Raw genomic sequence first — 13,213 nt, 5'->3', positions numbered from 1 at the left:
GATAGCTGATGACAAGCAAGTTCAAGGTAACTGATTCAGTACGTGTATAATTACCGACTTAATATTGCGGTTGTTCACGCTATTATGAAAATGATTCTAGTAGTATTCTCTATCTATTCCTAAATTAGTTGGAGAAGGGGCCAGAGGCTCCTGACTTCGGACAAACGCCAACATGCGGCGTGGTTAAACATAATTTGTGAGATCTCGATCAGCACTCCCCTTCAGTACCTCTAGCCAATGTGGAATATTTAGTAACACAATATAAGGGACGACATCAAAAGTTCAATGTAGGATAAAAAACTTAATTCACATAGTTTTTTCGCTGACCCCCTACCCCCATCTTAACTTAATTTGAAAAAAAAAGATTTACCTATATGGATATATGTAAAATCGATTTTAGATTAACAAAACTTGCAGCAATGTTGACCCCCCCCCCCCCCCACCCCCAAACTATTCGATTTAAGTTATTTTTTATCCTACATCGATCTATTGATGTCGTCCCTAACGCACAGTAAAACTTAGTTTAAAAGAAGTTCGAGTCTGAAGTCAGAAAAGATAACAAAAGAAACTAGTAAGCAAGCTTTAAACCTCAATTAAACTGATTGAAAGATTTATGTCTTCATCATATGAAAATCCACCCGTTTATTTACAAATAAATTAACATAGTATAAATTTTAAATACAAATGTAAAATAGAGACATAAAGTGATTACCCGGGAGATTCTAGGCATTTAATAATAATTCTTATAAACTTCACGGCCGACACTCGGCTAACCGAGAGATTGGTCGGTTAATCTATATTGAGTATGTGGCTATATCGGCGGTGGGTCTGTTAATCGGGTTGGCTAAAGTCTGTTAATCAGGTGTTATCGAGGAAATCATTGGAAATTCTGCATGTTTCATTGTATAACTTTTTAAATATATGTTTATCATAAAAATTATTTATGTCTAACAAAACAATTCAATGTACTGAATCCAGTGGTGTAATTATTATTTTTCTAGCTTCGATGTACGATCTATAAAATGAAAAGGCGTGTTACTCATCAATAAATTTATACACATTTTACACACACAAAATGTACACAAAAAGACACGTTGGTTGAATTTACTTGCATGCGATATTTTGTACATCGAAGAAAGACAGGCATTATGTTTGTCAACCAAATTGATATCATTGTGTGAAAAATCTACACAAAAATCTGTATTTTGGTGACATAAATCAATCTTTATTTAAGACCTGGTCTGTTAATGGGTCGGATGTATAAAACCCGGTCTGTTAATTGGTCTGTTAAGAGTTATGAATGGCAATAAAAGTATAATTTTATTGCTGTATGGGGTGTTATCGGATCAAATGGGTAGGCTCAAGACGAGTGGCTAAAATATACGGAAACAACACATGAGCAATGAAACATAATATATACGGAAACACTGACATGAACAATGAATTTAGGCCATGAATATTGAAAACTGATATAAAAAAAGTGTAATATTAAAGTATTATTATACATCATGTTAAAATGCCATATTTTGATTGCCTAATACGAAGGTGTTAATTTACTCTATCACATGGCTGAGCGGGTGACAATTTTTTGGAATCTCACCCTCTCGGCTAGACCAATCAAAAATCGGCAGTTTAAACGACAATGAATTGAATCTACATCAAGTTATTTTATAGACAATGCTTAAAGTTCTAATTAACTATGTACAACGAAGCGTGGAACGACTCAAACTTATTTCTTTTACAATTGTTGGAAAAACGTATTTCACTTGTTAATATTTTTACTTTAAAACCTATAAATCATTGTGTGTTATGCTTATTGTTGATATTAAATGCATTCGTTCACCATCAATGGGTTTCAACTGGTGATGTACATTTCATCATGTTCATTGTGATGTATATTTCTCAGCCAGATATGAGGCCTTTTGAAAGGGGTATTTACCCAAAATTTAAATAAAATAAATAACAATAACAAAATAACAACAATTGAAAATATTTTTTTTCTTGATAGCAGAGCTTTTTTCCCGTTTCGGGCCTAATCCTTGTATCGTTTATATGTCAAGTCAATGCACTACTATTGTCTATTTACTTCACTTCTGATGATTTTTCAAATACCCGTTACGCTGTCAAGTACGTGACTACATAGAAAATACTTTATAATAAAACTCATCTGTTAAAGAAAATGATGATAGGACATTCATTATAATAAATCAAATATCACATAGCTGAGAGGGTGATAGAGCAGATCGGTATCCCTCGAAAAAACATTGTCAACCTTGGCTTCGCCGCGGTTGACAATGTTTTCTCGGGACCCAATCTGCTCTCTCTCAGCTATGTGTTATTTATATCTTATCACATATTTGTTACGGATACGGATACATTTTTAAATATGTGATAAATAGCTTAAAGATTATAACATGTTTTTCCATATTTGCCCTGGTATCATCCCTCGACCCATATCGGCCCTCGGCTAAAGCCTCGAGGCCGATATGGGAGTCTCGGGATGATACCAGGGCTAATATAGAAAAGGGCATGTTATAATCTATACATATTGATTTCATCCAAGAATGGTCGCATATATCATGTGGATTCTGTTTAGGTTGTCATGAATGACACTAATTTGTATCTAAATTGGTATTAACCAGTATATAAATCAGAGATAAACGTCGTAATGTAACTAAACATCAGTAAGTAAAATATATTGGGATGCTAGAATATATAAAGAATAAAGAAATAATAATGAGTAAGATAAAATAAAATGTAGAGAAAAGTAACAGACAATTTAAAGAATATAGAAATAAACAACACCCCCAATCCGGACCCTCATTGTATACACGAGAATCTGGATGGAAACACAGAATATATAGAATAATAGATAAGGACAGTAGGAAGTGATGCATTAATAAAAAAAGATAGAAAAAAATAATAACTGTTGGAGAATAAAGACATGAAACACCCCTGGGTGTTGAAACAGTAACGGATTGCTAAGTACTGATATTGGTAATAAATGCTAAAAGTTTACATGCGGACAACTGCAGTTCTCCTCTGCACTTATGTAGAAAGGAAATAAACGGAATAAAATGAATTAAAACTTAAGATAACCAAATGCAGCTGTATTCGTTCCTTTCCATTTACTTCTTTAGACTGATTTGTAAACAATAGATGATTCAGTAATAGAAGAAAACAACCAATCGGATGATGTTGACGATTTAGAGTTTAACGTCCAGTGACAAATATCATGTGCATATGAGAACGACAACACGTTATATGTACCCTGTGTTGTATTAGATAGACACTTTCGGACGGATTTGAGAACGTGCTACTTTGAACAGACACAAAAATTAAGGCTGAAGAAAACGTTAATAATAGATTCATGCATATTCCAGCAGGCAATCCATATCCATATATTGAAGTGACACACCCCTTAATAAAATGCAAAGGAAGTCAAAATAAAAATGTTCTTACTAGAAGGATACTGTTGCAGCGTATTGTCATTTTTTTTTACTCAAGAGCATCTTATTCTTAACTTTTTCAAAGGGAAAATATAAAGGTAGCACAACTATTGTCGTGGCTAAATAACTCTTAACTGACACAATTTCAATTGTCCAACCCATTAACAGACTTTATTCCCATAATGTTCACTAAAACGTGGTATTACTCACGCTATATTACAATTATGAAATATTTACTAATTTCAATTTATATTTTAGAACCAAAGTACGATTTTGTGTCCTTTAAATGATATCTAAAATTGTTTTTTCGCCTTTCATTGCAAAAATTGCTATGCGTATAAGCATAAATACTACATACTTGCGCGACGCCTTTTAGTTTTACTGAAAACTGCGCAGACTATGAAATGTTTTTACAGTTGGAAAATGTTCTATGATATATATCATTTTGTCAGACACTTTTCTTTTTTTGATTTGATTCTTATAATGTACCTAAAATCTGTATATTAAATAGACTTTAATATTAAAATTGTGCGTTTTACTCTTAACAGACGTATAACCAACCCGATTAACAGACCAACCGCCGATATAGCCGCATACTCAATATAGATTAACCGACCTGTCTCTCGGTTAGCCGAGTGTCGGCCGTGAACTTGCACAGATTGTTTAGTTCAGACGGGTTGCTACTATTCATTAGACCTTGAAATTTTAAAATATTTGGTCTGTTTATAAAATGATGCTTTAGTAGCAGTTGTCTACTATCGTCTATTGCCGAGCATTCTAAAATATAATGAATAATATGAGAAGAACATAACCCGTATCATTCTAACAACTGTTTTTTTAGAATAAATGTTTTACTTCCGATGCAAACACCCTATGAGTGAATCAAATATGTAACACATCAACAAACGACAACCACTGAACTCTATGTCAGAGAAGGTAAATAGGCGAAGTTGGTAAATTTTAAGTGTTACCATCTGTTTCAATGGGCTTTAAAAGTTGAATGAGTGTGCCTTATTTAGGATGTTATGCATCTTATGTGTGTGTTTTTACTCAAATTATTGAATTGAGCTTCGAAATATTTATTTAATTCAAATTTATAGACAAAGTTTTACAAAACAGTCGAATGTGGTTGATGCAAATTCACGTGGATCTTTTTTGTGCATAGATTTAACTTTTTAAAGCATATATTAGCATTTCTGCCCCGGTTACCAGTTTTTTTAAATCCCCAAAATTGTCAATAATCTAATAAAAAACAGAAAGTCGAGTACACCTTTTTAGGTTTAGGCGTGTTTGAACTTAAATGATTCTACAGTAAACTAGCGATATACAGTCAATGAAATATCAGACATTGAGATTATGAATTTATCTGAATGTCTACTAGGATAACGGATTCAAAACTTTCAGACAGGTAGGACTATACATCAGAAAAGAAACATGACTGTAAATTGTGGTAGCAACTGCAACGATTGTTTTTTTTTTTCAATGTTTTCGGAGCTCCACCATTGTAAGGAAAGTGTTCAGATGCATATATCCTTAGTTTTAGTATTTGATTGGTTCATATTTACATGTAGCATGTTAGTTACTAAATTTTGAAGCAGAAACTTCATGTACTATAACTTGAGTTCATCAAACTTTCCATCTAAGTTAGAACTTGTTATTTTTTCGAATTTCGGAGTCTCTCGAATGACACAAACAACAGAAAAAATTTGAATAAAGTTTCGAGATATTTGTACAGTTCTTAATTATAGACACATTTTTACAAAAAGAGTCGATTGTGGAAGGTGCAAATTCACGTGGATCTTTTTGTGCATATTAAACATAAATTCCGCCGAAAAATATTTCCAAAGAAGGATAACCACGGGTAGTAAGGTCGTCATATCGAAGGCTGTACAATGATTTTGTCATTGTTTGGTTAAGTTACAATGTAGACATGGTTGTGTTAAGAGTTTTAATGACAATCAATGACACAATATAAACATTCGGATTTTTCGCTAAAGGAACCTTTGAACATAAATTCCAGCTGGTGAGTATCTCACGGTGGGTATGGTTGTCCTGCGAGAGAACGTACTGTGCTGGTGATTTGGTCCTGACGGGTGCTGGTGATCAATGAAAAAATGTAAACAAAGACGAAAATAATGATTTTTGACGTTTTCACTCATAAAAAATGGAAGAAAACGGTTGAGATTTTTCAATTTTGTTTCTTATGGGTTCATATGTAAACCATTAAAAAGTTGACCCTCTAAACTTTTTCAGTAAGCGTAACACAGAAATGCTCATTTTCAGAAAATCTCGAACTGAAAAAATAAAACAAAAATGCTCATAGAGTCCGCTTTCTATACCGCAATCCACGCGACAAAACTATTTTGTGAAAAAACATTGCAATTTATTAACATTTAGCATTTTCTCAATTTATTCATGTCCTGATACTGTGCTGGTGGGTCCTGTCATTGTGCTGGTGGGTCCTGATACGGTGCTGGTGATTTTGGATAAGAAGTTGGTCATATTTGAAAAAAATGTTACAAAATCAATAAAATTGGGCAGATAATTGTTGTCAATAGGATCTATGACTCCTATTTTAGCTCTTGTGCATCCATTTGGCTGTTTAATATGTGTTTTGAAATGATCGTAACTTGTATTAAATAATTACATAAAAGGGCAACATCTTTTGTCCAATATCAGATAACAATATATAGTATCTAAAATAAGAATAGTTTTATTAAGATATTTTAAATGCCCCTTACATTGATGCTTCAACAATGATCAAAGCCAATGCCGCATAGACATGTTTGTTAGCGCTCCGCATACCCCTCTCCACTTCCACTCAACCAACCCTCCTCATTTCCTCCTTCATTGTTACAGTGGTGTACCAACACAACAATTTATTACATAAAATAATAACACAAAGACACACATTATTGAATAACGAATGCTTGCAGGTACTGAAAGCTAGTTCACAGTCGCATTTTCAACTAATAGATAAACCATGTTCTCATATACAAAAATCCAAATCGTGTAGATTAAAAAAGTCTCAAAACTTAAGTTCACATTTTAATGTTTGATGAAGCAGAACTTTAAAAGTGTGCAGTGAATCTTGTTCTCACAACAGTTATTGTCATAATTATGTTTACATAAGACTCATAAAGGAATTAAGAAGGTACCAAGCAATATTTTACAGTTCAATTTAATGATCATGAATGGAGTTTACATAGGACAAAAAGAAATTGATAGTATTTTTTGGCGAAAGACTTAAACGCTTCCTTGCATTATATAGTACAGCTCTTCTATAAAAGCATGCAAAAAAAAACTTTGATTGACTTGCTTGCTATGTTTGCTTGGATGTTTTCAAACAATAGGTAGGCGGAGTTTCAATACATACTGGGATTTGATTGGACAAATACAAACTGACAGGAATTGAAGTTGATGTTTATTTTCCAAATAAATTGTAGTATATAGTAAACAGACTACTTACCTGTCGTTTACAAACATCCAAACAATCATAGCATGCAATTTAATCAATGGTTTGCTTTGCATATATTTATAGAAGAGCTGTAAATTCTAAAAAAAAAAAGAAATTTTGTTGTCGTAGATGGTTAAATCCTCAACAAAATCACAATTTCTTTTGTTGGAACGAATAAAGGTTTTAAATCAAATTTTCGTGGACTTTTTAGCTTCCACCCTGACGAGACATGTTAGCTGTTCGTATGCTGTTGCACCTGACGCACGGAAACTTTCACATTTCCATCTTCTTTTCTGAAATATTTTACCCAGCTCATACTTGACAGGACTGTTATCCTAGTAAAAGGTGTAACCAATGAATTGAACACAAGTTAAAAATTCCATAATACTATATAATTCATTTTATGTGTCAATTTGTTCGAAAAAAGTCGAAAAGAAGAGAGTTTTTTTAATGCCATGATTATCTGCCGCTTTCTAGATCTATGCTTAGCATTTATTTCAGATGACATGGACTCCTCACCCTGGTGACCCTGCTGCCTTTCATAACTTTATCCGTATACATATATTAATAGATAAACAAAAGGCTGCAACTGGTATTTGATTCGTTGTAACGAGAATATCTGTGGTGAATGGAAACTGAGGGTCAAAATCTTAAATTGCTTATAAATGTTGCTGGACCCAGTTTCGTTATCTGATCTGAATTTTCTGAAATGTGCAAGGTGATAGACATTTTGATTTTTTTTACTCGGTAAGTTTTGCCCTAATTGCTTGAACATTTGCAATATTAAAGTTAAACATAACAAGAATTTCTGTACAAAGGTCTGTGAATTTTCTACAAAAATAGTGATTTTATTTTCACCAAATTCTCTTTTTCTACTAAATACAATAATGAACTATAAATAATAATGCTTTGCAAGAAGTTTCCCCTTGATACATGTATATGTACAAAATTATATCTCTATTATTCATTGTCTGTGCTGTTTTGATACTATTGCAGTTTGCACATTTTCGTAATTGACAGGCCACAGGAGGGGGTGATAAACCATACACGAAAATATAAAATATTGATCTAAGTACTTAATTTGCATCTCTGAACCCCCACCCCGGATTGTTTTTTAGGAGGGTGTCTAAAAATGGTCGATTACAGACAGCCGAGTACGCATTTTACTTTCCAGGCGTGTTTACGTTGATTGTTAAAGTCCTGAAAACGGATAGATAGAAACAAAAATGTTTGATTTGTCTGGCTTTAGATTCAGTTTTTACATTTTAATATAATAATACTAAGAATTCACAATATAAAAAAATGCAGAAAAAAAATGGAGATGTGAAATATCTTAATAAGGAGTCATTAATACAGAGATGGTGTGTTTGACACACAAAACTTAAAAGCTTAGTGATATTACCAATATTAAAATAAAAATGTATTTTAGTTTGGTAGTTTTTCCATTTACTCATTTTCAATCATAATTAAGGCACATTTGATTTTTTATTCATAAAAATATTTAAATATAGAAAAAGTAGGACACATTGTTCACTTCCTCCCCTGTAATTCTTTATCAAAAATATTTATTTATTTTGGAATTTTAAAATGAAAAAGCTCAGAAATCTTAGTTTTGTTAATGTTTTCTAGGTTATCTCGTCTTCATTCTCTGACATATTCTCTGACATATTCTAGTCTGCCCTTTCATAAAATAGTGATTTTTTTTAGTGTTCTATCGAACTTTCGAAAAAAATACCTGATAACCGTTCAGACAAAAAAAATATGTTGAAAAAATCTTACAGATACAGCAAGTGATTCTTAACAGCTGTAAGATACATTTTTCTTTTAAAATACAACTTTTAAATCTTACGGGAAACTATTCCAAGCTTAACACTTTCACTGTAACCTCGCTCTAACTTATCCCCCATCCCCCCCAAAAAAAACCAAACAAACAAACCCGCAATACTATTATCATTCTTATAGTCAGCACTCATTTTTTCACATGTGTTTTAAGCTGCTAAAGACATATGATTCAAACGCTCAGAAAGTCCTTTCTTCTATATTTTTGCTCTCCATTTTTATACAAAACCTTTTACATTTTTATTTTATGGGTTATTGTTGAAGGTCGTACCATGGTACAATGACGTATGGTTGTTAACACATACTTTCTTTGGTTTCTTATGGAAATTTGTCCATTGACAACAAACATACAACATCATATACTTTATATAAGTATTGTATAAATTACAACGTATTTTGGCGATCTTGCAAAATGATCGTAATCCCGAAAATCGTAAACATATTTTCTTATCTTAAAAGGGGGCAAGAAGGGTTCCATTAACAGGCCAATAAATAAAATCACAGTTAATTATAAAAAGAATAAAAAATAGGTTTTTTTTTTCTCTCATAATAACAGTAAACAGATTCATAACAATGTCAATTTCAAGAAAGCAGACAACAGTTAATTACTAGTAGTCAATAACAGTACAGCATCAATGATCTTGACTGAATATTTGCCACTTTTAACTAAAATATAAAGGCACAGAACCAGGACATAGGAGCACAGAACCAGGACCGTTTTTCTTATCACCAGCACATCGTCAGGACAATTCCGTTTAACGAACTTGCACGACTTTTGCAATTTTATATTGTTGTAATATACTTTGCATGGTACTTATGACGCATCAGAGAAAAATTAAGCAACAAAACAGTCGTTTTATTGCCGTTCTGATACAATGTAAACAAACCCACCAGCACAGAATCAGGACCCACCAGCACCCGTCAGGACCAAATCACCAGCACAGTACGTTCTCTCGCAGGACAACCATACCCACCGTGTATCTTAAAAGTTTGTTTATTGCTAATAAGTTAGTATATTGAATTTTTCATCATATAGTTATAATTTGACACAGAATAATGCTTGCGTATGTCAAAAATAATAAGTTGTTGTTATAATGCATATAAAAGTACAGTTAGTTCTTTACTGTCTATTACATCGATATTTCGTTAGGCAGCAACCATTTGATTTTCTGGGGGGCTATGGTTTTTTTTGGAAAAAAAAAGTTTGTTTCCAGTTTTTGGAGAAAAAAAATTGTTTGTTTCACCCTCAGCTGCCACTATATGTAATGCTAAAATTGAAAGAAAAAAATTGTTTTCGACTTGTCGCGAAAAAAATAGATTGTTTTTCGACGCAAGGCGAACAAAAAAATTTGTCCAGAAAAAAAACCCATAGCCCCCCCCCCCCCCCTAAATTGGCATGTTATAATCTTTTTATCATATATGCTTCAACAGTAGAGAAAAAGAAGTTCAAAGAGTAAAAAAGATCACGGACGTCGGACCCAAAATTTGACATTCAACATGAAATCGTTCTATCATATGCCTCAACAGAAGAAAAAAAAGATCCATACATTTAAACACCAGTAATTGTCCAGAAACTACAAAAATGCTTTTTTTTCTGGCCCTTAATACCAAAACTGTTTGCACCATAACCCCTTAAATGAATCCAAACCTTATACTTTTGGTATTTGAGATTGTTGTACAATTTCAGATCAATTGGAATACTTAATATACACAAGTTCGTATCCTGAAAGTAAAAAAATGCTTGTTTTGGGCCCCTAATTCCTAAACAATTGCAACCATCATCCCCAAAATCAACCCCAACCTTCCTTTCGTGAGTGAACCTTCTTATTAAATTTCAAGGAAATCCATTCACGTAAACTAAAGTTATAGTCCGGAAACCAAGTATGTCTTCGGACGACGATGCAGACAACATCACACCATTATACGATCCCAAATATTTTGGCGGTCGTATAAAAACGACAGCCAGTGCATCACAGACTTTATACAATGTCATACAGAATACTGTGGATTCATTTATTTTATTAAGTTAGTATCAATATTCGTGTATTGCTGAAAACTTGCATATTCGTTAGATAGTAAAAAATAATCTTTTTGGTACTAATTTTCAAATCAGTCCAAAACATTGATAATATCAACATATGATTCAATTTTTATAAAATTACAAATGTATGATATGCAGGTTACATGTGCAGCTACTACGATATGGTATGGACAAAATGCTCTGGACAGGGCCTCAACATCAGTAAAACGTTGTTATCTCCCTTAGTGTCTAACTAGCCAAAACTATAACTAAACAAGAATGTGTCCATAGTACACAGATGCCCCATCCGCAGTATCATTTACTATATTCAGTGGACCGTGAAAATGGGGTAAAATCTCAAATTTGGCATTAGAAATGGAAAGATCATTTCATAGGGAACATGTGTACTAAGTTTTAAGTTGGTTGGACTTCAACTTCATCAAAAACTACCTCGACCAAAAACTTTAACCAGAAGGTGGACACACGGACGGACAGATGGATGGACGAACGGACGCACAGACGGACAGACGGAAGAACGGACGCCCGTCTGATATTTTACTTGACCCCGCAATGCGTTACGCGGTGTACAAAAATATATAAATGTACGATTTACCGTTTATGCCCACCAAATTTGGTCAAAAGACTTTTTTTCCTCTTTAGTTAATTAGTTAATTGTGTTACTTTAATTTTTAATAATCGCCTTCAAACAATCTATCAAAATTAAGGTGCCACACATATGTATTCATTTGGATCCAAACCATGACAAATGTAACCAAAACCATGACGAATTTCTAGAACCATAACTGAACCATGTCAATCGCTTAACCAAACAATACCAATTTAGATATTTTGCTTATCCTGTGTTAAGTTCTTAAAAACAACAATTTCAGTTCAGATAGTTTGACTTACAATATAGACTCAAACATTTAATTTGCTTTTTATTTGCTCATTTGAGAAGAACTGAGGCAATTGTTTTGGGAAATAACATAACTTATCCATGAACAACTTAACCAAATTATGACAAAATCACTGTACTAAACGCTCCTCGATATGACGACCTTACTACCCGTGATAACAGAATTATCTTTTTAAAGCAATAATTTGCACTCTGCCTCCGGCAAAAATGTCAATAAATTAATCGAAAAGAGAAAGTCGAGTACACTTTTATATTTTTAGATTCAGGTGTGTTTGAGCAGACTATTTTGATGTGAAAACGCATAAAAGAAAACTATTTGATACATCATCACTCTTAAGATTATATTTTTGTTTATTGATTCAACTTAAAACTATTGTCTGATCGGTTGTCAGGTGGAATTTTCGAAAATTCATAAACATTTAAAAAAATTCTAATTAAATATTTCGCGGAAGGGCAGACTAGATTTTTTTAGTGTATTTTAGTAATCACACACAAAAAATTAGAATTTTTCGAACATATGCATTTTCATCATCCAACTTGAAAGACTGTCGTCAAGTACTTTCAGTAAAACAATAGCTATTCGAACACACCTTCTCTGTTTTTGTGACTCATTAGATAGGTATTTCACTTGACCCATATATTTCATCTTTTAGTACTGTGATTTTTTTGTGTTATAAAGTCAACCTGTAGCTTTAATATATAAAAATGATAGAATCTGAAGCGAGACGATGTATGAAATATTCTTATTTTGTACGATATCAAGACAAAATACTCAACTCAAACACGCCCTAACATAAAAAGGTGCACTCGATTTTCTCTTTTCGATACAATTGTTACCCATTTTTTGGAATGTTTTCTTCATTCACATAATAGAAGGGCAGACACGAAAATTACTGAACTAATAGATTGATATGTTTTCCGTCCGTGGTAATTTTTTCATAAAAATCGGAGGTTATGCATTTTCTTCATCCAACTTGAAAGATACCCATGTCGTCGACTTGATATCTAATTGTTCTGCTTAACTGCTTAACTATGTACTAGATAAATTGAAAACTTATGCAAATGGTGTTTTTAAAATAAAGCACCTCGTAATTGAGAAGAAAGTTGTAATTTTGTTCGTTTCTATTAACTTTTTAAAATTTTGTCACTATAGTAAACAATACAGTAAACATTTATCGCCTTCTCTAACAAAGAGCTTCGATTCTTTTGTTCTATTTCAACCTGGTTTCCGACTGTTTCTGGTGGATCCTAAAAATGCTTAATTTAAAAAAAAAAAATCATTTCTTATATGTATCATCTATGGTACTTATAATTATTGTAGTGTATGTACATTTAGTTATAGTTATAGATGTATATTTTTATGATCGATTTCGAAACATAAAGTGTCACATCTGTGACCTGCATCATCAAATGAACATGTGTTAGTTTATTTTAGTTCAGCGGACCATAAAAATATTAAAAAACAGACCGGCTTGTAAATTATACTTAATTTTTTAATACAAATGTATTTCCTTTCAGAAATGACGCCATTG

Source organism: Mytilus galloprovincialis, chromosome 2, assembly GCF_965363235.1.
Source record: "Mytilus galloprovincialis chromosome 2, xbMytGall1.hap1.1, whole genome shotgun sequence".
Taxonomy (NCBI): domain Eukaryota; kingdom Metazoa; phylum Mollusca; class Bivalvia; order Mytilida; family Mytilidae; genus Mytilus; species Mytilus galloprovincialis.
Note: the sequence above shows the minus strand (reverse complement) of the source record.